General features: G+C 39.7%; 1 protein-coding gene across 1 annotated transcript in view; it reads right to left on the bottom strand.

Annotated features, from left to right (window-relative positions):
- bmpr1bb (bone morphogenetic protein receptor, type IBb) overlaps window positions 1–27,443 on the bottom strand; it is a 67,750-nt gene that overhangs the window by 31,337 nt on the left and 8,970 nt on the right. The window contains exon 3 of the mRNA XM_074690879.1: window positions 27,244–27,407. The gene's annotated coding sequence lies outside the window, so the exon portion shown is untranslated. The remainder of the gene's footprint in view (window positions 1–27,243; window positions 27,408–27,443) is intronic.

Here is a 27,443-nt window from a genome sequence, read left to right as displayed (position 1 = left end):
GGACCGTACCTTTAAGGCATAACTAACCTTCTTTCCTCTGATTGACCAGCCCTATAGAGGCCTGTCAGGGGAGAGCTATGGACAAACCATAGTGTTTCAGGCGTGTAGAGAGCATGAAAATATTAAAATTCTTACTTGTTACTTGATGACATTTTACTTCAGTAGAAGTAAAACTACAGACACAGAGAACAGTCCCTTTTTAAAAGAAACACTGTGGATTCTATTATTCTTTGTTTCATCAAAATAAGCTTTGGTGTGACTCAGGAAATATTTATTGACATTTTATGACTCAGAGTTTGTTTCTGTTTGCCTTCTCTGAAAGTACTTCTGCTGCTTTGTTTCCACTTTTTAGAGACAGCCTGACACTCACCACCTCGTAAATCACAAAAAGAACACGGTGTGAAAATTTAACACAGTTATCAAAGAGCAGCTGAGCAGCATATTTTCACAAACAGCTTCAGTTAGAGAGCCATAAAGAAGCATTTTTCCATTTACACACTGCTGTAGATTCTTAAACAGAAACTTATCATAATCATGCAAGTAGCACAATTATAACCCCTGTAATGTTTAATGATTTAGCTTAACAATACATGGAAAGCTGTTTTACAACAATGCACAAGGCCTCTTTCTGTTGACCAACTCACATCTGCACTTGAAACACCTGCAGCTCAGATTTCACTCCTGGGCACAGTGGTTAAAAAACAGCCTCACAGGCTAACAGGTGGATACAGTGTACAGAAGCGCCTGTCTGGCTCTGAAGGTGGCATTAAGAGAAGTGTTCAGTGATTTTCCATGGCTGGGGCAACAACACACAGCGGCCAAGAACAGCAGAATGAAATCCGTCCTCTTGCTCTAATCCTGGACTTCAGGTAATTCCCTCTGAGCTCTGGACTCATTCATTTCATGGCCTCTGATCATTCCACTCTGGCTCTTTACTACAGTGATGTTCTTTTTTAGATTAAATAAAACTTTACACTTACTGTTTTCAATCTTTTGGACTCCATCATCAGAGACTTGGGAGTGGAAAGTACAGTGGCTGAAAAAGGCAAATGCATTGCAAGGCCTTAAAGATTTCTCTTTTGAAGAAATGTAATCAAAGGAGGTTTGAACATTCTACTGCAAATATGATCTATGAGAAGAGATTTTCTTAACGTGGCCTTTGTGCACCAGGAATTAAGAAATAAAGGTTCTTCTTGCCAAGTCAACCAGGAGCATTTAATGAAGGGCTTGTTGCTGAGTGTCTGCTGGGCCGCGTCGGGCACACACTGCAAACCAAAGGCTCTAATTAAGGGGTTCCTCTGACGGTCAGACAAAGCAGACAACAGGGGTCAAGACGCTGGCCTACAAACTGGCTGTGACCCTCACACCTGCCTGGTTACATTATACTGCAACATGTCAGCACGCAGCAGACATGCACACACACTGATACGGCTTTACTGAACTGGTGACTTACCTCAAACACACGGATGCAGATGTATGACAAGAAACAGAGGAATGAGAGGACAGAGGGAGAGAGGTGACAGTGCCTGGATGGAGGAATCATGGCCAGAGGTGCATTTTTATACAGCCACCAGCTTTTATCTAACACTGTATTATTTATGGCGCTAAAATGACTCATGCTCTAAATAACAAGTGTATTAACATTTTCTGTCATGCGCACAAACAAAACCATATCTAGTAAAATCTCACTAAATTGCATCCAGATTGTGAATGGGCTACTTGAATAAAGCTAAAGCTCATTCTGCAGAAACTCAAATATTTGGGGCTACTAAGATCCAGATCCCGATCCTGCCATAAACTAACCCTGACATATTTTCTCCATATCGCCCCCTGATGGAGAAAATTTTCCTCAAGAAGAAGCAGAGTTTGATGGTGTTTACACAGCAAGTAACACTGCAGAAAACTGACCACTTATCATCTGGTATCCGGTTTGATTTCATAAGTCTGTTACAGCCCTGCTTTACGTGAATGTATTTGAACAGCTAATAAAGAAAACCATTGTTCCCCTCAGAACCCACAATTGAAGGCAACAGTGAATTGTTATCATCCCTTTAAAAATCTCAATAAAATACAAATTTCCAAATCTTGAAAAATTAAAACATTTCTAGAATCAACTCTAATTATTAGCATCTTTCAAATGGAAAGTGTCATTTTGCCACAGTGTCAACAGGCAGTGACAAATGTGCCCAAACTTCTTCCTTTTTGGATTGAATAACTTGTATCATAAGGTTTCTGGAATATGAAATATGTACTGGGTCATCATTATTTTCAACACTGTCAGGTAACAAATTATGTTACAAACCTGCAACTAACACCAATTTGTAGCAGACAGTCTGCTGAAAGGGAGTATAACATTAAAGTAGGACTAAAGTGTTGGTGACAATCACAATATGTTTGGTGGAGATCTGCACTCATGGAGTGCTTTTCTACTTTTAATCTGGTATTGAAAGTTCTGCACTTCTTTGGTCCATTTTATCTTACATACCTGTATTTGTCTCTTTCAATTGTGTGACTTTAAAAAAAATATATAACCCAAACTTGGAAAGTTTAAATGGCCCTATTTCAGTTTGTTTTGTTCTGTTCTGAATTGCTTGGTTAACTGACATTATGTGGTTGTAACATTGTGATTGCTTGAACTGAGGGCCAATAGACCTTTTGAATGATGCTTGGTACTATTTTTTATCTAGAGTCTGTATTAAATAACATACAACGGGTTAATTTGAAGAGTTTAGATAACAATAGGCTGCCCTTTAAAAATATGTACTAACATTTCCAAAGTACTGACGTTTCAAAGCTTATTCTTCTAGAGAGGGGCTTTATTGTAGTAAGTGGTGCTACACAGAGCCCCTCAACCCAAACCACAGTAAGTAAATCCCTGCAGGCAGCTAAGGGGCCCCTTATGAGAGTGTGTCAAAAGTTCATGCCCTCCTTCCACTGTTCACACTGCAAAAACAAAAAGATCACCCAGTGTGAGCTCAAGCCCTGCCACTAACAAGACTGATTGTTACAGCGCGGCTCCACCTGTCTCCTGCTCCAATTAGTCCTGCTGGCTGCTGAAGTGCTAAATAACCAGCAGAGAGGGAAGCGATGGCAAGAGAGAGGTCAAAGAGACAGAAAAAAAGCATGAAGAGGGATTAGCAAAGACAATAGATGAGTTAAAAAGGCAGATTATTTCAGAAGAGAGGAGGAAGTTTGATGTTTTGGGTGAAGATGTTCAAGGTTAAGTCACCCAGACAACTCTCTTCCTCTGTGGTTCACTGAAAAACACTATAATTGTGAAGAAAAGGTCACGTATTTACTGTATCACATGCTCACTAACAAGCTCTAATTGTGAGTGCGTGCGTATGTGTGTGTGTGCAGAAACTGATTAACGAAGCAAGCAGCTTGGACGGCATGGTTTGTGTCAAATCTGTCAAAGATGATACAAACTGAGAGTGAATCTGAGGTAAGATAAGCGAGGATGCAGCCACACAGAGGGCGGTCACTGAGTGTTCTTTCTGACTGAGCTTTGTCAGCTTCACGGTGGTCACAATATTTTTGTTGGAGTGAGAACATGACATGTCAACACAATATGAGGGTTGAAAATGAAGATGTGCTGTGTGTAATTGCTCAGAAAATAGTTACAATCATACACCATGGGACGGACTGTATGTAAACAAAGCAATGAAGGAATTCTTAAGTTTTTCCTCTGCTGGTGGGGTTACTAAAATACAGCATTTACAAAGTTTGCTTGTCACATTTTTAAAAAAGTGCTAATTTAACAAGTAAATACATTACCTCATTGCTTTGCATTCTGGGAAAGGCTGCCTTGAACAAGGTAAAGTAGTGTTAAAAGATCTGCTCTCCTAAACAATGTAATCATTGGCAAGTGTCACGTCTTTGACAGTGGGTGCAAGTGCTCATGGGAAACAGAGTCTTTATCCTGAAAAAGCACAAGCTTTTCTGGATAGTCCTTATAGCAGCTTTAAACACTGTTTCAGAATCATATCAATGGTTCAGTTTTCAAGCCGAGAATAGCACAGATGAGACAAACTGTACAGGAGCTCTATTCACCAAAAGCATATCAAGTGGAATAAATGAGCCTGTATTCCTTTATTGGGGCCTTTTGCACCCTGGATCCTTGTTAACATTCTCAGTTCCTGGCTGTATTAAAGCGTGAAGGAATGGATAAAACCCAGCCCTTGGAACCAGTTAATGGACTAAATTCATTCTGGATGGGCTGACACAGACAGGTGGGGTTTAAATGGCAAATTAAGTGCCCGCAGATACCCCCAGAAAGAATCTGTTCATTAACACAGACGCTCCCAGCCTTTGTGATTAATGGTGTTTGGATAAATTTAGTTTTACTGCATTTTAATTTGGAGGGCATTAATGGAAGGGGCTGCTCCACTGCCTCTGGTCAAACTACCTGCTCTGTGTCGCTGGACCGCGATAGGAGGGGGAGCAGGAGGAGGGAGACGCACTCGTGCATATTTTCCATGAACACCCACACCCCTCCCTGGGTCGGGTGCAGCTGAAAGCTCTTTTGTGTGTCTGTAAGTGGTGTTACAGCTACAGCTATACAGCATACACCTCAGTTCTTAGACTGTGTGAATTCTGACTGTTAAATCACTTCTGGACAGATTCTCAGTTTGTCTGAAGGAGAATTTTGGAAAAACACCAGCCCCTTGTTGCAAATAGATGCTAAAAGTTTTCTGCACAGCATAAATCTGACCATTGATTTTAGTAACTTAAAAAAAATTAATGTAAAATTCATCCTTTTTTTCTGTTGTTAACACTGTAATAATAAAGATCAACCTCATGATGCACTCTGAGGCTGAGCACTCGCTCAAACAGCCATTCAACACAACACAACAAGGAGACAGGTGAAGTATACAATTACCATAATTGCCCCCTGAGCACATGACTAGCACTTACTTTATTAAGTAAATGGCTGAATGAGTAAATAAAATGAAGTGTTAGTGTAGCTGTAATGTGCTTCTATTTCCATGCTGGAGAGAATCAAGCCCAGTGACCTTTTGCTGAAGTGGATTGTTTTTCCATCTGTGAGCGCTAACACCAGATTGAGTGTGAAGCACACTTTTCTGTTTTTACAAATTGTTTGTCACACAGCAAACTGAAAGTAATGAAATGTGTTCGATGTGACTTCTTATATTTCCAGGAATATGGTTTAGTTTGAAATCACTTCATCAAATCTAATTGTTTTTATCTTCTCTGTAATTTGAACACAACAATTTTTAACGTGAAAAAACACACGGGCATTAAACTATTTTGTTTTAAGTTATAATACTAGTAGAAAAACTGCAACATTGTGTCGTCTATAATACATAACAGTATAGCACTGTGTCGTGTTGTGATGTATATAATATTGTCAATCTGTACTAGGGATGTTTGATACCACTTTTTTTTTGTCGGACCAGAACCAGTACTAGTACTTTTGATACAAACAATTTCAATGAACACAGTCACAGATCATTTTAAACTGACAGCACAGTCACTCTGACATTAAGTCCAAAACAAAACACAAACAGCTCTCTCTGAGTTTACGATTTCTTTTTAACAAATAAAAAAAAGTGCAAAATAAAACTTACCATGCTCAGAGTTTTAGTAATTTTTTTAATTAATTGAAGGGCAAAAAGAAAACAGTTTAACTGTCACTCTCTGGTTCATTCATGTTGTCTAAACAGGACCTGGCGTACATGTGCCGTGGTGTCAAACCCCAGCAATGTAGCGCCAACTACTGGTGAGGAGGACTTAGTAGGTGTAAGATTTTTTGCCTTGAGTAAAGGCTGCTGGTATTGGCAGCCTTTGAATTGTTTACCCCAATTCCTTGGAATAAAGCTGGTATCGGCCCAATACTCAAAACCAGTGCTCAGCCATCCCTAATCTATACCATAGCATATTGTATTTACCATGTACAGTATCATGCAATGTTGTGTCATCAGAGTTCTGCATGAATTTACTTAAATGAATTCACTAAATATATTTACTATTTGTTCAACTCATGAACAACATTAGCGTACCTTACTCTGGAGACAGTGAACAACTGCCCCCATTCTTGAATGATCTGAGAGGTGTCCAGAGTTACGGAGCACCATGTTTTAGCACCAAGCAGGCATTCAGCATGACCACTATTGCTTGAATATAAAGCTGATGAATTTATCTGGGCTACGATTGGGCTGAGTGAAGATAAATTAGTATATTACATTTGAAAAGCATGATCTGAAATTGATTTCATGTATTCAAACTTAATTTAAGCTATTTAAATATTCAACTCTCTTTATTCCTTAAATTAAAAAAAATCAGTTTCTGTTTTTCAGATTCAGTTTCACAATTTAATTTCAGTTCAGCGGGGTACAACGATTATGTCATCTATGTCTGCAGGGAAGAGTAATGAAGCACAGATTCAAGAAATCCCCCCCCCCCACATGAAAATATAGCACCATATCCATGATGTCTGAAGACCCCAGACTGATTCATCAAGTTTGCTTGAAACTTAAAGTTGTTACCATGCTTTGTAGTGTCGAAAGTGTTAACTCACTTTCCTTTGACAGCTTTTTTTTCCCAAACGTGAAGAAAAATATGAATAATATCAACTTTCAAGCAAACCTGGTTATTCAGTCCCTGGTTTTCAGACAAGATGGAAATAATGCTAACACAGCTTGTGCCGCTCAGGTGAGGAGCACAGACACAGTTTACACTACAAAGGAGTTTTTATGAACATGAAGATATTCTCTGGGAATCTGTGCTTGACTGCTCTTCCTCACAGATGTAGATGACGTAATGGTTGTGCCATGCTGAACTGGAATTAAAATGTGAAACTGAATTGTGCAAACTGAAACAGAATTTTGTATTTTTGAATTTAAGGAGAGTTAAATTTTCAAGTGGGTTGAATACATTTTAAAGCAAATAGATCCAGTTTCAAAACATTAAATTCAAATTCAGATCATGATTATCAAATTCAGGATAATAATTCAGATTCAGTTCCTAGTGGCACAGTATCTCAGCCCAGACTTTATGACCATATTTTGGTTCCTAAAGTAGGAAAACAGACTTCTAGAGTAGGTGAAAAATATCAGAAGTTACATATAAAAGTTAATTTCACACAAGCAGGGTATCCCACAAATCTTTCTCCACCATTGCAGTTAATCATCCCTAATGTGTCATTTCAATCATGTCTCCTTTATGAACTTCTCATGAACTATATGGATTTATTTCCTCTGAATCCATCCAATGATAGAAACAGACAGCTCCAATGTAAACTGATGCGGTTTTTCTCCATGCCAGCACAGATCCCTACATGTTATCCATCACAAGTCTATAACTCAGCTATTTGTCTTAAGATACCCCTCGACTCTGGTCCTACAGAGACAGATTTGTAGACATCCACACTCAGCTGTTACTCTACTTATCTTTGGATGGCTCACACTGTTTATGATAATCACCATAAACACTGATCTGTCTGTTGTACATGTGGGTCTTGTTGTCGGTAGGGTTAGATGGGAAAGAGCAGATGTGGATGTTTGGATGCTCTGTACTGGAACTGTTATTAATGAGGCAGAAGCTTGAACACTGTTTCCATTATAGCAGCGCTGTGTGGAGGACCAGCCCACACTGTATACCAATTGTAATATTCTGTATGGTTCTAAAATTTAACATACAGACAGGTGTGTTTGTGGCTTTAACCATGAAGGGCACGGGCTGACTTCATTGTGCACAGGAGGTTGCTGCGGCACCACCTGTGCTACTCCAGTGCACAACCATAGACTGTAGAGTGGACAGCCAGGCTCCGCCATTTACCATTGTATGGTTTTGAAGCCAAAACACCCTGGTCACAGGCGCAGCCGTTGGTAGCAGTTGTGCAGCCAGATTCTGCGCAGTAGAGACTGTGAGGGATTCTGCGAGAATCTGAGTGGAGTGGAGTGACAAAAATATGAATAATTTTTTTCTTTCGGGAGTCTAATCACTTCTTGACTCTACCTCCTGACATATTTTACCATCCCCGAAAAAATACACAAGAACGGCAGCTGTCAATCATCGTTAAACGTCATTCTTAACCTCCTATAACTAATGAAAAACAAAACTTTTAAGAAAAAAGAGAACAGGAATACAAGGCAGCCAAAATATATCTTCAATCACCACAACAATTGGACATGAGAAACATTTCTACGAGGTGTATTCATTTTTCAAAGTTTAACCACAGCCTATCTGGAATGACTGGGGAGGTGGAATTTTTGACATACACTGCAGCCAGCCACCAGGGGGAGCAGTTTTTGTGGCGACCTCACTTTGAGCTGAGCAAGATGACGTCCATTTTTTTTTACAGTCTTGGTGCACAACAGGGTATCACATCAACTGTTAGGTTAAAATACTGCATAATACCACGACACGGCCTCACTATTAAAAAATATTGGGACATAAATCTTTTCTCACACGGCCAAGAACTAATACGCAGTCACCTTATTTAGAATAAATACTGTATATAACTGTTGGCTTGGTGCTGTTCATGATTTTATTTTATCGATGACACATAAACATTTCACATCCACATTTTAACACCTAACTTGCTGAGTATCATTTTTTAGGTATTATAAAACACATTTATTTTGATGTTCCATCTTAATAGTGATCAAGAGATGATTTTGTTATTATTATTTAATGGATTTTACAGCTACATAACAGACTCCACTGGTTACATACTGCTCCTTCTTTGGGTCTGTAAAACCAAATCTAATGTCCAGATGTGTCGTCGTTACATGTACCAGCCTTTCTGAGAAACAGAGGCATTCAGTTCTACACACTTTATCATGGTTAACAAACAACCATAGGACATCATGTTTGAAAAAATCAAACCTAATGAAAGACTCTAAGTTTACCTCTGTAAAGTTATCTTGCTGGCCTCTTGGGCCTCACTGTAACAAAAGCAGCCTAGAAATCTGTGTTTGGGTGAGTGTAAAGCCATCTGCTCCCATGGCTGATGGAAAACCCAGGGTCCTTCGGTCTTGGCAGGGAAACCCCGTCTGGTATTGACTGGCTGACCCGCAGCTCATTTGTCAATCAGGCACATTTCCCCCTAATTAGAAGAAACAGTCCAACAGCTCAGGTTGATCCTCGGCAGAAACATGAAATACTCCTCAAGTGTTTCATAGCTTTAGCCTTAAATCTAAAACAAATATCAAAAAACAATCCTATTTCCCAGATGAAAATAAATGCACCTGTGATCAAATATTTATGATTTTTAACACCAGGTTTGTTTTAGAGGTTAAATAATGCTGCTCCCTAACATGAAGCACATTGCTTAATCCATTCATCTCCTTCACGTAGTAATAACAAAAGACGTGATTAATGATTGTTACAGTTGTCTGGGAGCGAGTAGATACACAAACGTTTGTGTAAATAGTTCACATCTGTGTTGAATTATGAAGAACTTTGGATTCAGTTCATGTGCAGTGGTGTAGAAAAACAACTAGAACAGTCATGGAGAGCAGGCACATGCTCTTCTCCTTTATCAACAACCTGAAACCTTTAAGTCTAAAAAAAAAAAAAAAAAAAAAAACGGGTTCCCTGAATCTTCATACTGCAAACAGAAAGTAGATAAATTCATATATGTGGGATGTTCTTGGGCAGATATTTTGAGCAGCACATTACTAATCAGTTAAGTCCAGACAGACATTATGAGGATTTCTAGCACATGTGAATCTGCGTCTCCAGGGATCCAAACACATTAGATACAAATCTATCAGCAGCCCTGTCCTTCTGACGTTGTTGTTTGCTCTCTCCCAATGATAGCACGATGAAAACACAGGAAGCAGCTCAGAGAGTGATGGGGCTGCAATCGATGCCCCCGTGTCCGACTGTAAGCTAGGTGATGTTTTAACGTCTGCCCTCCGACAGGCCGTCAAGTCTCCCTCCACCGCTAATGTATCTGACTGCAGTGTCATCCAGGGCCGCCGCGCTGCAGTCGATAAATACTGGAAATGCTATCCATCTCTGAAACATCACTCCTTCACTTACTGTAAGTGCGAATCACTGCGGGCAGCATCCGCACACTGCTGACACGGAGGAAGAGAACACCAGATGGCCGGGGCTATGACCGAGCACCATCGCAAACAACCACAGACTGAATGTTCGCTTCTAAATCTGCAGAGGACAGACAGCTTAAGGTGAAACTGGTGTGTAAAATATGAGCTGCTGTTTTAAATCAATCTAAGAGGAGAAAAATAAAAAAGCAGACCTTGTGAAAAAGAATGATCATAATATGCAGCTTTATCTTCTGAAATGAAACATCTCTTGGCTTCATCATTGGTGCTATGTCCAAGAAACATTAACCTTAAGACTTTGGCAAGATAATCCTGTCAGGTTTCAGATAATGGATCTCGTTCTGCTTTATATAGATAAATATAGCTCTAACTGCAGATCCTGTCTGTGCAAAATGCAAAAACAAGCTGTTGTAGTAATGCACTCATAAGTGGCAGTGCATCAGAAAACTTCAAAGATATTTCAGTAAGATTTGATATGACAACACTGTTACCCCACCAAGGAGGTTGTGCTTTTGGGAGACTTTGTCTGTTTATTTATTTTTCTGTGAACAACATAACTCAAAAAGAAACAGATGCATCTTGATGAAATTTTCATGAAATGTTTAAAGTGAGATAAGGAAGAAGTGATTACATTTTGGAGGTGATCAGGATTACCGTCAGGATCCTGGATTTTTAAAGGATTCTTTATCATTGTGAGACAGGGCTGTTTTCACCATATGTGTATACAACTACACCATAAATGGTCGGATTGCTTTGCAAAACAACACAAGACAAGGTCACCATCATTTCTGACAGATGTAAAAGTACGATCCAGATCTTGGCAATATTCAGGATACTAAGATCCAGAATATGAAATATGTTCTGGGTCACCATAACATTCAACATGTCAGGTAACACATTTTCGTAAGAAACCTGCAACTAACACCAAATTATAGCAGACAGTCTGCTGAATGGGAGTATAACATTAAAGTAGGACTAAAGTGTTGCATGACAATCACAATAGGTTTGGCGGAGGTCTGCGCTCTCTGAGTGCTTTTCTAGTTTGTATTAGGATAATTGTGCAGCATTAAGATGGTGTTTTACATTTCTTCAAAAGAACTGCAAGCTTACTTTTTTTTTCTTGTTAGATTAAGACAGAAATAACCAACAAAAAGCAGCTGATTGAGCAGCAAACAAGAACTTCAAGTCCCCAAAGGCATCAGTACCAAAACAATCCATGTCTTATTAATTTCTGCTGTTTTTCACTGTTGCTTTAAAAGCAGTTTTAAGTAATTTGGATCATAATCCTAGGTGGGCAGTTTACCCTGACCTCTGAAACTTGGTCCAGCAGGAGTGTGGCAGTACATTTAAAAAGAGGACTGACAAATGGCCACATGAACCGGAAGCTCACTCCAACTAGACTGGCTCCTGAAATACCCAAAAACAGGACTAATGCTGTCAGAGGGGTTTAACTTAACAAGCATTTTAACATGATGAAATATTTCAAATGTTAAGGGAAGACTGGAGGAATTTTCTCCAGAGACAAGCAAATATTTACTGTGTATCACAATTTAGATGTAATTTTTGTGTCCATCTCTGGATGGTCACCAAACACTGATAAGGGACTCATTAATGCCTTTGAAAATGAAAAAGTATTCATGATTGCATACTTAATCCATTATTGTGACGCGACTTTACCAGGCTAACATCAGTGGAGGCAGATTAATTCAGGAAACACAGCAACAAGTGCACATACAGTCTAATTATCTTTCGCTCAGCTAAAAGCCTTTATTTTTTGTTATGGCAGGGGGTTGCTGGTCTCTATTTTAGGGGGTCATGGGCTAAAAGGTTTGGGAACCTCTGATCTGGGTCACCTGGAGGCATCAGTATTACTCTCAGTCTGTTTCATTCCTAGCAGGAGCTTCAAGTTGCATGTTTTCTTCTTACCACAGAGTTTAAACTTGGCCCTGAACATGCTGTGCTCCCACTTTTGTGACTTTCCATGGGAAAGAGTGCATCAGCCCCATTCATTTGGGGTTTAATGCTTTCCTTATAGACTTTATTTAGAAATTTGGAGAACATATTTTTCAGGAAGTCCACGGTGGAATAAAAATTAAAACATTTGCCCTGTCAAACTTGCTTGACTCATAATATTTCTTAGTCACAAATAAAATAGGGGTTTGGTAGAGTCTGTGATTCACACATCATGACTCATCGGTGGAGTAGTCTGGTTCAAAATCTTATTACACCTGTGCAGAAGCCAATTTTTGAGCCTCTTATCTTTATCTCATCTCATGGGGAAGAAAAATTCTCCCAGGCCTCTAAGAGAGGATGCTTTCACAACACATAAATGTATTCAGTCGTTTTCTGCTCTCTTGATTCAGACTTTTGGCTGTGAAGAGCGACTGAAAACTTGTTGGCAGGAGTGTCTCATTAGGCTGCTTCCAACCCTTCTACCCCACATTTTTCACAACATTATGAGACATCTGTGCACTTTTTTAACATGCAAGAGCTGCAATAAAAAAAGTCTTTGTTATTTTCATCATTAGCTGGTTTCGCACTATTGTGCAGGTCTGTATTCTTCTCACATGCAGCATCAACGGGAAAGCACTAAAAGCGGTGGAAAAAAATAGTGTGATGAAATTTTAAAAGCTAAGTCAACCATATTGGAGCTGCACTGAGAACATATTATTGTTGGTGTGAATTGGGTTTATAGTGCTCCGTGTTATTTTGGAGGAGAAATAATAAAACTCCACCCAATGTCCACTCAGTGTATGAAAATACTGCGGTATGTTGAGAAAATAGATCATGCTCCAAACTCAACATTTGGGGACTTTCTTAAACCCATTTAATCCTAAAGAATATACTGAAGGGATAAAAAGGTGGCTCCCTGGCAGCAGAACTTTTTATTGTGTTTTTAATTCATGTTATCCTGTAAAAATCTTATTTAATGTATATGTCATACATCAATCATGCAGTAAATCAAGTCAAGAGTGAAAAAAATTATTCAAATATTACAAGTCTCATATGTTCGTTATTATTTTATTCCTAAAGCCTGATAAATTTGGGCCTAATAATTTGAGTTTGCCATACAGCCCCTGAAGTAACGGCGCCAGGAGTCCTGGGAGAACCGGACCAGCTGCATGTTATGTCTTGTCGCCCGTCCCCCTCCGTTTGACACCTTCGGCCGCGTCCCTCTCTTCCGATGCCAAGATCCTTGGTGAAGCAGTCCTGTGTCTGAGGGGCCTTTGTGCCCACCCTCAGAGAACAAACACTATTAAGACTCAACAACGTGCCCCTGTGCCCATCCCCAGAGTGAAGCTAGTGCCAGCTTCTGTAACTGGAGCTCAGAGAGCAAAAACAGCTGCTCCCAGTCTATCCTGCATCTGCCACAACTGTGATCTCATGGAACAAAGCGGGAATGCAACCCACACGTTTTTCACTGGCTGTTCAGTCACACTCCGGCTATTGTCCTCTCACTCTCGGTGCCTCTTTCATTTTCTTCCACTCTCTCCATGATAATTATCATTTCTATCTTTAATTTCTCATTGTCCACACACTATTTGATCCTATGTATTCAGTACATCTTCGGACCCGTTATCCCTCACACCCTTCTTTTATCCCATTAATCTGTGAGCAGTGGTGCACCCAGTTGGTCACCCAAGGCCACTGGTTGTTGGGTCATGTGATTGATGGGGAGTCTTGGGTAACTGCTGTCCCACAGACAGGTGCTTAAGACAAGCGGGTGCATCTTTTAAACTGTCACTACAGTAAACTTTTATCTTGCGGTGCTTTGAAAAGGTCTCAATTTTAATGTCAGGGACTTTTGGTGCACATGTTAGCGCTGAATCCTCCAGTGGCAAAAGTTGAGGCTATGGAGTTTACCTATAAAACATTTACAAGTTTGTTTTTTATAAATCAGTGTTCATTTTGACTGCTATTTTGGATTTAGTCTTTTGAAAAAATATGAGTTAATGTTGGTCTAATTATTGTCTTTTTGACCTTTAAAGTTTAATGACCATAATGCATCAAATGCATTGTGGAAAAAAATGAAATTCGATATATCTGGATTTTTTGTTTGACAATATTAACATTGGGATTCTTTGTTTATAAACTGGATTGTAAAATAAGTCACCACTTTTCTCCAGCAGAGGCTGAAATGTTTCTCTCTGACTCATGTGATGTGCATTTTTGGGGAAAATATTGCTCCTGATAAAGTCTATGGACATCATCATCATTAACTTTTTCACATGGTCTGGTGTTAAAAAAGCAAACTAAAAATCGCGAAAAGCGTAAATATCAAAGAATCGCAATCTAAATTGAATCAGTACCTGAAAAACATAATAGAATTGAATCGCGTGAAAAGCACATCATCCCAGCCCTAGTTTAATTCTAATCAATGTGTCATCTCACAGGTCAGAGCCTTCCACATTAGAAGAGCTGCAATGCATCAATCTACAAAAAGCAGATTGAGCAGGACAGGCTATCTTGGCAACAAAATCATAAAGAAATATTGTTGCATAATTCAATTTATCTGAGGTATCAATTTAACTTTGCAGACAGCTCCCTCGAGGCCAATTTACCAGTATGAGCTGCATGTTGAAGCACTGTGTTAGATGTCCTCGACACACAGCTTTTACATAAAACAAGCTCATAATGCGTAGACTGCTGGGACCAGCATTCAGACCAGAACACAAATGAGCAATTCTGTCACTCTGAACACAAATTACAGCACCATTATGGCCATTAAATGTGCCTCAAGTTGGTCTCCGCCTGTATTTGTGACTATAGTTAGAAGTGGTAAGGCATTCAGCAAGCACGGCCTGTAGGTATGGCAGTGTGTGAGTCCACCAGACAGCCTGTCTAGGTAGGATCAATACAGGATTATGGACAAATCCCTCTTTTAAGTCCTTGTTTTTAAGTGTGTCCAATCCTCAAGTGTTCAAAGTTTTCCATCGTAGAGCCAAAAGTTTGCAGCTTTGCTTTTAGAGCTGCAAACACAAACCACTGGCACACACAGAACCCTGGAGGCAGAAACATGGATGTTTGAAAGCTTGGAAAGTCAGCACTTCCTTGAAGATGCTTCAGTTTTTTAGATCAGTTTACGAGCGTTAAGGAGCTGCAAGCCATCACCAGGTGGAAAAATAAAACTGAGGAATGGAGGAAAAGCTAGCCCATGTTGCTTATTTGACATCCCAGTGGAAGAGGTTGACTTTGCAGGCTCCAGTGACTTTAAAATAACCAGAAAGATGATTGACAGAATGACTGACACATACTGAGGTGAACTGAGAGGCTAAGTTCTGCACTGACTGGGAAAAATGTCAAAGTACCAACGCACAAGAAGGAAGTGGGCAAAGAATTCCTGCCGCACTGATCTTGTTCAATCGTCAGCATTGTTCTTAATTTCCAACATTTTTCTGCAATCCTTTTGTTCTGCAAAGATAGAAAAAAATAGAGCCGATGCAGAAGTAGGGAAGGGTGCCTTTCACATTTAAAATGATACAGTAACGAGGCTCAGTACCTGGCAATCGGTATCAGTACTCAACGCTACCAATGTTCAGTACTTTTGTGTGTGTTAATGTGGTAATAAATATTAATTTGTTTATTAATAAAAACTCAAAGTTTTCCAATTTAGAATATTTTTACCTCCATACATAAACTTGCAAAGCTGTGTTCATGTCCAGCATGGAAAATCACCTACTCGTCCACTCACTCACAGTTACAAGGATGGGTTGCGGTATGGAAACATGGTGCTGTTTCATTTAATGTGAATTGGTACTGAGTACTACAGATGGATTTTGGTGGGTACCTGTAAACGTACCTAATTCAGTACCCATCCCTATGCAGAAATGAAAAAAAACTGCAGTTCCTTGAGTGACCGGTTGTAGCTGGCTGCAAAGGCCAAGGAATATCATGTCCCTTCTTGTGATTCCCATTTGTTTTGTTTTTTTGTGAGTCATTGATTTATTAGTGTACATGACACAAAAACTTTTTTTATGTCAGGAGGAGTTTTTAAACTTAAGGACATGGCTGACTTGACTGACAGCTAAGCATCATGTAGCTGTAAAAGAGGCAAAAAGGCCACTTCTTTTCCTCATCATAACAAAGAAAGAAAGTTGGGATGAATCAGCTTTTTCAATAATGAATTCATATTCTGTACTGGATAATGTAACCGACATAAAATACTTGTTCATTCATTCATTCATTCATTCATTCATTTAATATGCCACCTGCCTATAATGGGCTCCAGTGAAGTAGACAAGGGGCTTTAAGAGACTGTGAAAGTTTTATACAGTCCACTAAAAAATGAAAAGCATTTAGCATATTCATTTTTTATGTTCCTTTTTCTTTATTTTATTATTTCTTGGGCTAGCAAGAATTTCTATTTTCATTGTAGAATAACTCTTTTTTTGTACTATATTTAGTGCTTTTATTCATCAACAACTTTGTTTTTTTTTTGTTGTTTTTTTATCAAGCAAGCCTTAATGTTAGCGGAGAATGAAGGCCTACTTTGGGTATTTTCTTATGAACTACCAAACAGCCTGATAAATATGAATAATTTTTCAAATCTATACTTCCAAATTACATAAGTCTTAAATTATTTCAGTTCATATATGGTCCATTTCACTGTTTTTCTGGGGTTTGTTTGCCCCCTCTCCTGATAATGAAGGAAACTATCAATGTAAGTACAACCACCCATGAACAGACACAATAGTATTTCCCAGTTGTCATCACAAGCTTCTTACCAAACAAAACATGTTGCCAGATAGCCTTCCAGCTAAATGATTGTCTTTACTCAGCTTTTATACTTTTAAAACAACACCGACAAACTAACCTCAGCACACATCTGCCTCATCTGTCAACACACCATAGCTGAGCCAGTAACACATTCTGGGCTCAGAGCGAGGTAGTAGAAAGGTCAATCTGCTTTGTGTGTGTGTGTGTGTGTGTGTGTGTGTGTGTGTGTGTGTGTGTGTGTGTGTGTGTGTGTAGGTGTGTGTGTGTGTGTGTGTGTGTGTGTGTGTGTGTGTGTGTGTGTGTGTGTGTGTGTGTGTGTGTGTGTGTGTGTGTGTGTTTTGTGTCTGAGCTACAGGAGGAGGATGAGAGAGTGTCTATTCACTCCATGGATCAGCTCTCTAGGCCCACACTCAGACTCCCCCGGACCCCCTGAGAAGCGAAGCCACAGCGGGCAACCTGAAACCCATGATGTCATCCTCAGAGATCACGGGCTACCGGCAGTCAGTGAGAAAGTGTACAAAAGCCAAAGTCAACATCACACAATTACCAGGGTTAATTGTATTTACAGTAAGACAGCTGTGCTGGATTACCGGGCTCGCTGATAAAGTCTGGTACATGTGTAAAGAGAGGAAGAGGGAAGTCGCAGGAGAAGTTTGTTGAAGGAGGACTTTATAGTTCACTTCAAGAGTCACACTAACCCTCTGGATGAGATAAGGTTTAAGTGATAAAGAAAAAAATGTATTCATGTACTGCAGATTTCATTCATGTTCAGTCAATGTCTCCTATTCAAAAATCAGCACTTATTAGGAGCAAAAGGACATTGGGTCTATTGCTCATTTGTTTTGTTTACCATTATTAACATGACTCAGTCTTAATATGAGAGATCAGCTGAAGGAAAAGTAAGAGAGAAAGCCTCACAGTCTACTTCAAACGATGTACAGGGATTTTTTGTTTAACGATTTTAAATCAGGATTTTTACTTTAAAAAATGTTTGCTTTTTCCAAATATAGTTCAATTTAGTCTTTGCTTATATTAATTTATTGTTGTATTTCATACAACAGAGGATTACGGCCATACTAAAAATCAAAACCATGATCAAGATTTCATGAATAAGTTTTTCTGTACAAGACTATGGTTGAATAAAGTTTAAATGTTACAAGACAAAAGTAAGATCAAAACTCATAACATTTTGAAAGTAAAGCTGAAAAGTGTAGCAAAACAAGATTGAAGTCGATGAAAAGTTGTAATGTTACAAGAATGAAGTGAATTCAAAGTTGCTTTGTAACAGCATCAAATTCGACAAACGTCATGTCACAAAACTAAAACTGAAAAAGCTGCTGTTACAGGATTTAGATTGAAAAAGTCATTACCTTATGTGAAAAAAAGTAAAAGAAAAAGTTATAATGTGATGAGATTAAAGCCGTAAAAAAAATTCTATGTTACAAAAGTTAAGCTGGAGAAAATACATTATTTTTAATGAAGTCGACAAAAGTCGGAATGTCACAGGCTTAGCAAAAAAAGAAGTAATGTTACAAGATTGAAGTTGCAAAAAAGTTGCCATGTCATGAGAAGAAAAAAGGAAGTTAGACTGAAACTAGATTTCATTACTAGAGTTTAAAAAATGTAATATTTGGAGAACTGATTAAAAAAAAGTTGTAATACCAAGAAAAATATAATCATGTGAGAAAGAAGCCTTACCTACAGGCCATAGCTAATCCATATGAATGATTAAATATCACATAGGAGGATATAAAACCATCACGCAACCTCCTGCTCTGCTCAGGCTCACATGGTTAGCCTGTTTGGTATTTTAAAAAGGACAGATCTGAAGAGCAGCTAGTCAGACTTAAAAGAGGAAAGTGGAGTATCTTCTGAATTTAATATAAATTTCATTACAAAATGTGTGCACATTAGCCCCATGGTGTTGTGAGTACCACACAGTATCCACCTTTAAATCTATTTAATGTTAAACACTGAGTGGTTTGGAGGCTGTGGCCTGATGTCACTTCTGCCCCACAAACAGAAGTTTGCAGGTTAGATCCCCTGTTGGGACAGTGCGTACAGCCACAGAACGAATCTTCAAAGACGGATCAGAGTCAGAGATGGAAAACAAGATTAACTAATAGAAGCTCTTCTGTAGAGACTGTGTGACTTTTATGACTCATAGACATCTCATCTCTTTATATCATTGCTTCCAACCATCCTTTAGGAGTAATAAAACAAGGTTCCTTCACTTTGTGTCACGAAATCAAAATAAGCAACAAAGAAGCAAAAGATGTTTTGGGGTTTTTTTTTTCTGAGGGCTGGCAGCCGGACAAACAGTGTTTTATGTGTGCTGGAGAGATAGAGAGTAAGAGAGGACACAGGGTTACTCATGTCATCACGTGCTATTCATGATGGATGAGCGTTTTCCCAAACTCTCCAGGTTTCCAGAGAGGTTTTCTGTTTCTGTGCTGCTGTCTACAGCTGATACAGAAACTCAGATTACAAATATAAATTCAGAGGTGTGAGGTGTGGCTCTTGAAACCTTTAAAAACCATCATCTGACTACAATTCCACATCATGTTTCTTGCTATGCTGCAGCCGACTGCTTGGCAAACTTTTTATGCTTCTAACTTTGATCCATTCCAGTTGTGTCCTAGATATATTTGGCAGCTGCTCTTTTTCCAAGACGAGTCCCAAGCGGCATTAAAGACTTTCAGACCTCATTTCTACACACTTTTGTGTCTTAAATATAAACAGGAATCGCTTAAACTTGGTTGTAGATCATAATCGGTTAAACCATGGTACGTATGGCGTCTACTGTGTAACCTTTATGAAGTGACGCCTGCCATTAAAACAAGTAAATAGATGCTGACTTCTTCTTAGCTCACTGGGTTAAGTGTCGCTGAATGTCAGGATGATCTTCTGCAGTACGTGTGTCATCTTGAAGCGGATGCTAATCAGCAGTTTAGACTTTCCTGTGATCTGTTGAGCTGCTATCTGAAGGCTCTGTGTGAAAGAATGTAAACAGACATGGCAGGCAATTACGGACTCATTACGGAGCGTGTTTGTTTATGACAGTTGTCTGTGGCTTTTGGCCTTCATGTTGAAGTCACGGGTGCTAATTTGTTCTTTGTGTTTCCTAGAAAGAAAGTGCATCCTTGCATTAAAAAAGACATTTAAGTGCTGGAAGCAATTTTTTGCAGTTGTCAGAGCGTGTTTACAAGCTGCTGTCTTGTTAATGCATTCTGTGTGTTCAGTTGTACTCCTTATTTGGCACCAGATCAAGATGCCATGTTTTCATTTTTTGACCCTGCAGCTTCCCCGTTAATCTCAGTGATCAAAGCCCTGCCACATTTTTCGGTGATGATAGGCCTTTCAGGTCCAATGTCAAGATCAGAGAGAGGAGCTGGGAGATAGCACACTCACTCAAACAAGCCACATCACATTCATTTGTTATGCCAGATCTATCTCAAAGTCACATATGCATCCCAGCACAGAACACAGAGATGAAGAGCAGGCGCAGCTGTCTCGCCTCCCTGTGTCTAATAAAGACAGACAGCGGGTGAAGAAACGATTGGATGCAGTGAGACATTCATTCGGCTCACAGGGGGGTTTGGGACATTATGACGATGATGAACTCTGTTTGTACTGTAGCCACAGTATTAACTTGTCTCTGTGGACGAGAGATGTACAGCCTCCTTCGGTTTCTGTAGCATCAGCTGGAACAAGACATCGCCGAAACTTCAAAAACTGTATCTTCTTCATCTTCAAGGGGTCTGATTTATAAGTTTAGGAAAAATGTGGTTGACATTTTCCTTCTCAGTGCTAACTCAAAACATAATGAATCCAAAAATAATCAAAATGAAAGTTCCTGTTGACTCGCTTTAAGTTTCTACTTGCTAACAATCAGGTTTCTGAATCGTTAAATTGCGTCCTGTTTCTTCAAACTACTTCAATCCACCATAGACACCAAACAAGAGTCAACAGCAAAATAAGATGTTTGGCATTGGCGGAGAAGATTTGGCAAATTTCTCATGGGCGCAACCCGCAAACTCAGCTCAGCCATTCTTCCCACAAATGATGTTCCCTACAAATGTGACACCAATTAAAAGAGAAATAAACAGGCTTTATAGTGGTATAAAGGGCCGTTTACAGGACAATGGTTCTAGGGTGAAGTGCAAAAGTTTTGTTGCATTTTGGCCTTGCATTTACACGGAAATGGCGTTTCAGCCGACCTAAAACAAAAACTTTTGAAAACTGCTTCCAGAGAGTAATTTTTCTGAAACGCTTCCGACACCGTTGCCATGTCAACAGTGAGCCAGCATTTTCAGTGGAAATGCTGACATCATGCTCCGCTTCGCGGGTGCATACTGCAGGACAGCAGTACTACCTTTGTTACGATCGTCGTGAACTACCATGTTGTGCTTCTGCTGCTCAGTCTGCTGAATCTGCTGCCTGTCTTCCAACAAAATGTGCTTCTGTTGCTCCACTTCTGCACTTAGTATTCACCAATACACCAGATGATCGGCCCAACTCTACTTCAGTGGAGATCTCCCTAAAGCGGCTTCTAGACATGACAGTTATGGCGCCACCTACAGACCTGGCATGCTAACTACAGCGTTTTCAGTCCCTCGCGTTTCCATGTAAATGCAGATTTTTTTACTGCGTTTTTCAAGTTTTTGGATGAAACTCTGTCGTGTAAACAGGGCCTTAGATTTATTTCAAAGAAGAATTGTTCCAACAAAAAAATCTACAAAACACAAATTTACTTGCTTTCTGTGCTGATTTTATTTAATCAGACTTGTTTCAAAAGGAGCCAATTAGTAACGTCTAAAAGAAGGCAGCTACGGAAGAAAATCTGAAAGTAATCTCAAGACCAAAACCCCCTTTTGAGTTGCTTTACCAGCCAGTTAAGAGCCGCCAGATGAACCATCCTCTATCTTCACTTTTCCAGATACATACACCAGCATAGGTTTCCATGTAGGAAAACTGACCCACACACACGTGTCATTCCAGACATGTTTACCCAGACAAAGTTAGATTTCAGAGCAGAACCCCTGAGGGCTTTGTCTTTGTAAAGGAGTCCCCCCTACCCTGTTTCTATCCCAACATCCCTGAATCCCTCCTCGTCCTTCTGAACTCTGCTGAAAGTTCAATTTTAGGGACTAAACTCCAGCTTGGCCCCTCAGGACTGTCTGTCTCCCGCTTGCTATGTTTAGCTTGGTTTAGGCCAATTTAATGCCTCCAGTTATACTGTAACCAGTAGACTGTTGAGCCATGGCGAGGATATTCCCACAACTCACACACACACACACACAGGGATGGTTTTCATGATCCACAGCTTACACCAACATTGAAACCTAATAAAACAACACAGCGGAGAACATTAAGAACACTTCCAAAAGCCGTATTGACAAGTGGAGAGCATTAGCTTTTCTGCAGTGTGATGCCTGTTTGAAGTGACGCCTCATCGCCAGTCAGTCCTGACCGGCCTGGATGAGTCCCAACTAAACATCACTCAAAAAAGTCTGGAAACAAAGCCGCCACCAGCCCAAAAATCTCTGCCCTCAATCTGTCGGAGCCTGTCAGCGAGACTGAGGGCCGCCCGTCTGTGATTGATGACCGGGTTTCTGCATATTTCTGAAGCTAACACGTGTTGGCTCCGTGGGCTGGGAGTCGTCTCTGCTTTATTTAGTTTACATTATTCTTATTATTTCTCAGACCAACCCAGCTGTTCAGTGGGTGTATCTGTGTGTCTGTGTGTGAGTGGACATGTGTGCATGCAGGGAGGGGTTTTTCCATGCCCTCAGTTGTCCAGGTATGTGTAATGAAATCTTTGCGCTCTGTTTTGAAAACCCTTGGAGTTCCAGTCTTTTTCACATTTGAGGTTTCTCTCTCTCAGCTCCCTCCTTTGCCCCCCTTCCCCCATTTCACCCACAAACATGGACCAGTCCACCCAAGGTTACCAACCGCTTCATTTGCAGCACTTTCAAAAAGTAAAATAAACACAGCTTCTTAAAGGTGGAGGACACCCACCATCTCAACCACTTTGTGTCCAGGAGCAGAAAACAGATCTTCATTGTTGAGAAACTGCTTCACACAAGCTGCTCAGACTCGAGTCAGGAAAGCAATAAAGCCACAAGCTGTGGGCACTTGAGACAAAAGTCACTTATCTTTCACATCGGGTGCTCACAGCCTGGGTGATCTTCAATTAAACTTAACTTTTACAAGAAATACAAACGTACTACTGTTGTTTTGTTCAAAGCTGTGTTACGCAGGTGAAGGCAAGGGGGAACAGCTGTTCGCTGACACAAATGTGGACACACACCTCATAAAATGTAAGGAAGTGGGCTCTAAAACAGAGACCAGCTTGTGATACAGGGCTGTTTTTAAAGCCACAGATTTGAAGTGGTTTGAAGAATTACTTCAGTGATAGCTACTTCCTGATTATCCTTTTGCTGAGGCATCATTTGACAAAACATGTTGTTTCTTTAAAACCATGACTTTCCAGGAGGTAGAACAAACCTGATGTTTTCACAGTTCTGACCGTGATGGTTTATTGTTTACCCTTTATTGAGCAAGGGACTTTGTTTGGTAGCATGTGCAAAGACTACAAGATTGAAAATTTTGAAAAATGCCAAAATGAAAAAAGTCATGTTTTGTCCTCAATAACACTCTCGGGTTAAAATTGTAAGTTTTAAAGTATTTCAATTGATGCCTTAAAGGGCAATGGTTGTTTTGTAACTGGTTGTCAGAGCTGATGTCATCATCACCCTTACCTGACACCTCCCATTTCTTTTATGTGCTTAGGGACTGGTGTATAAAGCAGCTGATATTTTGTTGTTGAAAAGTTTTTAAGGCACATTGGGTGTCAAAAAGATTCCTAGAGGAATCCACGTACAGAGGTGGAAACGAGGACTCACTCTGAATATTCTGATAAAATGAAGAAAAATAATATGGGCTCTATAAATACAACAGTGAAATTTGTTGGGTTGTTAATGTTTCAGGGAAAAAAAAGCTGGGGGTCAATGTAAATTCTGAATTTAGACTCAAAACATATGCTGATGACAACCCGGTATCATCTGACAGTCATATAGCATTTAACAGAGCACTTGAAAGATTTTTTTAGCCTGTACTTTTAAAATTCTCTACAAAAATAACTGGTGAACTGGACTAGCTGTATTAAACCAACTAAAACTTCTTAAAACTAAACAAAACAAAACAAAAACTGAAGCAAATAAAACAATCAACCAAAAGATTCTGTAACAGAAAGAAAGCATCCATTTGAACTATCTTCTGATCCTTAAATCCTAATCTGTGTATTCTGGCATAACAACATGCACTTGTACAAGGCCATTCATGTGTGTCTGAACTGCAGCTCCACGTGTGCTGTGTGCTGTGTGCTGTGTGCTGTGTGCTGTGTGCTGTGTGCTGTGTGCTGTGTGCTGTGTGCTGTGTGCTGCATGCTGCTGCGTCGGTGTAATTCACAGCTGTGACTGCTCTGGAACACCTGCAATAACAATCCAGGCAGCAGCAGGTTAGCTAGCTGCTGCTCACCGCCTGCTTTCTTTTTGTTGTAACCTGATCCCACCTTGTCCTCTACGTAGAGCTCCCAGAGCCACAGAAGAGAGAGGAGATTGGAAAGACAGGGAGAGAAGGTGATGTCTTCTCACACTGGACCAAAGACTGTGACCGAAGACGAGGGAATAATGAGTGATTGGTGTGGCTAACCTGTTTTCCTCCTTGAAAGTTGATTTGAAAAGTAGAAATCTGTCTTGCATGGCTTTCACACATCCCATTTAGGATTCATTTTTAAGTCACTTAAAGCACAACCCTCTACAAGCTTTACTAATTTTTTAAAGGAAGTCTGTAACCTAAGCCCTGTATAACAGACAAATAGTTCAAGTACCTTCAATGCAGTTGAAACAATGCCAGATGGGTGATATTGGCCTTTACATAAGGGAGTATTCATAGCCATGAAGCAGGTTTAAGCATCTGCAGTGTGATATTTTTGAGGTAACAGGAGACACCCATTAGAGCTCCAAAGATGACAAATTATATCTGTATATTCTGCAGCAGAGCCGTACAAAAGTAAACGCAGCAAATATTCAAAATGTCACAGAGAAAAGTCTGGAAAATCATGACAACTAGAGCCAAACTGTTTGGACAAAGAACAGCAGCTGTCACAAGCTGAAGCCAGGAACATGACAGACAGACATATAAACAGCAAATACGACTACTGCAGACTGACATGCACCCTGCAGTAACATGACGCACCTTTTGTTTGCAGGACTAATTCAGTTAATCCCGTGTTTAAGTCCTCTTCACGAAGTGTTGACATGAGTTTGTCACCTGTCACCTGTTTTGGCTGGCTGACTAATCCTGCAACTAATGCCAGAACCTGACAGGGATCACCATGTGATGGAGCACCGTGTGTGTGTGTGTGTGTGTGTGTGTGTGTGTGTGTGTGTGTGTGTGTGTGTGTGTGTGTGTGTGTGTGTGTGTGTGTGTGTGTGTGTGTGTGTGTGTGCATGTGTTGTGTGTGTGTGTGTGTGTGTGTGTGTGTGTGTGTGTTGTTTCCAGTTAAAGCATTGTGCCCTCAGGAGACAAACATTACAGTAGAAGCTGAAAATACACTCACTTGAATGTTGGCATTAAAAACACAGTGAGGTCACTGTAGCAGCGCTACTGTTTGAGTCACTTTTGACTTCTTTAACAGATTCTTCAGCTTTTCAAAATTTAATTTATAAAAATGATAATTTGGGATTCCTTGAAGCTATCCAGATATGGTGTATCACATTAGACATCTTCTTTATTGTGTTAATACGCCGCTGGCTCAGCATGTAGCAGCTGTACGTTAGCATCCTTTGGCCTTTAGCCCTGGCCTGTTTGAGCCCTCTAAATTTGCATCATACAAATGAGTGGAAACAATGCTATCTGAAATTCATGTTTTGGTTCCCCATCGTGAGTGAAAAGAACTTCTGTCATAGGTAGCCATTAGCATAAACAGTCATCTTGCCAACGTTATCAATGTCACAAGTCACTGCGTAGCGTTAGCTAGCACAGGACTCAACAACTGCTAATGAAAACAAACAATAAACAACACAAATTGAACTCATGCAGCCAAAAATTGGTATCTGGATTCAACATTTGACACCTGTCATTAACTGAGTAAATTACTAAAAGATAATGCTACATGTGAAAAGCAGAAAAGTTGCAGCGTTTTTAATAACTATTCTATCCATTCTATTTGGTCATTAATCAGGTAAATGACTCTAATATGTTGCTAAATGCAAATAGAGAAGTTGCTTAGCTTTTTACACAAATTGTGCTTCATTACATCAAGATCACACTTCCACACTTTTCAGCCTCGTACAATTCATCAGATATTTCAGTCTCAGGGATTCGATTGATGTGTCATACTTAGCTTTACAGCCTTAAATTAAGCACTAAGTGATGGTGCTGTAGTGTCAGCTGATGCTTTATTTTTAAGAACTAAACTGTTTTTAGCGTCACTCAATACAGTTCAAACAAATTGGGGTAAAGACTTTTCCAATTCTGATCATTCACTCTCAAGGAGTGGTCATTTTTAAAACTTTCTGATTGGCCTGTTTTGATGCACGCTGTGCCAATTCAGAACTAAATTATCACTAAAATTGGTAAGAATTGCTTCCAATCATTATTATGCGTCTTAAAACTAAATTGAAATGGAAAAATAAATTAAACATGGGATCTTAAAGTGCCACTTTTAATGACTTGGAAAAATCATGATTTACCAGCTCCAATCAGTACATCAGTACGAGATTTTCACTCTATCGTATAACAACTTTTCTGCTTACCTACTAGTTGTGTATGCATCAAGTAAATTTGGCACACATTCGTTTTGATAGGTTAATTGGCTTTACAATGGGGTCTTCCAATAAGGATATGAAGATTTTGGAATCCTGTTGAAACCAGTGCTCCTCCATACCCTCCCGTGGCAAGACGTAAGGCCAAAATGTTAGCTTGATGGGTACCTACATGATTTAACTGTTGTGCATTTTAGAGACGACAGGCTGAGAAGAAGGGTTCATGTCATGCCTTGTCCACAAAAAAGCAAAAATTCCTCAAGATGCACAATATAATTTTGGCTTCACTCAAGATAGCTGTTGTGCTGTCCATGATTCATCAGTTTAGCTGTAACACTGTATTCCCAGTGATATGTCCCCAGTCATCATAGAAGCTCTCTACAATGAGAAAGCTGATTTCTTTGAATTAAAAACATCTGAGCACCCAGACCAAATCCACTCTATGAGATTTTAAGGTCAATGAGATTAAAATATCTCGTCATTTTAAATACACTATATTCCTTTACTACTGAGTTTCAAAGACACTTAAAGACTTAGAAAGCTGTTTTTGCTTTCAAAAGGCACTCAATAGTAGTCCAGTGTTTCCAGGATGTGAATGTGACATAAATTACCAGACTAGCTTTGAACTGATAAAATACAACACTCTGACTCACCTGATGTGATCTTTGCAAACACAGCTTATTCTGTCCCCGTCACTGCAGCATCCTCCCTAACTTCTGACTCCATCCAGTTAACATACAAAGTTGTGATGTCAGCACATTTCCCTGCATACGGCCTCTCAGGTACAGCTCCACGTGACCTCTGCCCTCTCTGAAATCTACAAAGGAGAAGAAAGAAGAAGGCACACATGAAA

The sequence above is a fragment of the Halichoeres trimaculatus genome, unplaced genomic scaffold, assembly GCF_033239565.1.
Source record: "Halichoeres trimaculatus isolate MK-OKI-2021-1 unplaced genomic scaffold, fHalTri1.1 fHalTri1_scaffold_16, whole genome shotgun sequence".
In the NCBI taxonomy this organism is placed as follows: Eukaryota; Metazoa; Chordata; class Actinopteri; order Labriformes; family Labridae; genus Halichoeres; species Halichoeres trimaculatus.
Note: the sequence above shows the minus strand (reverse complement) of the source record. Positions and strands in the feature narration are given on the sequence as shown.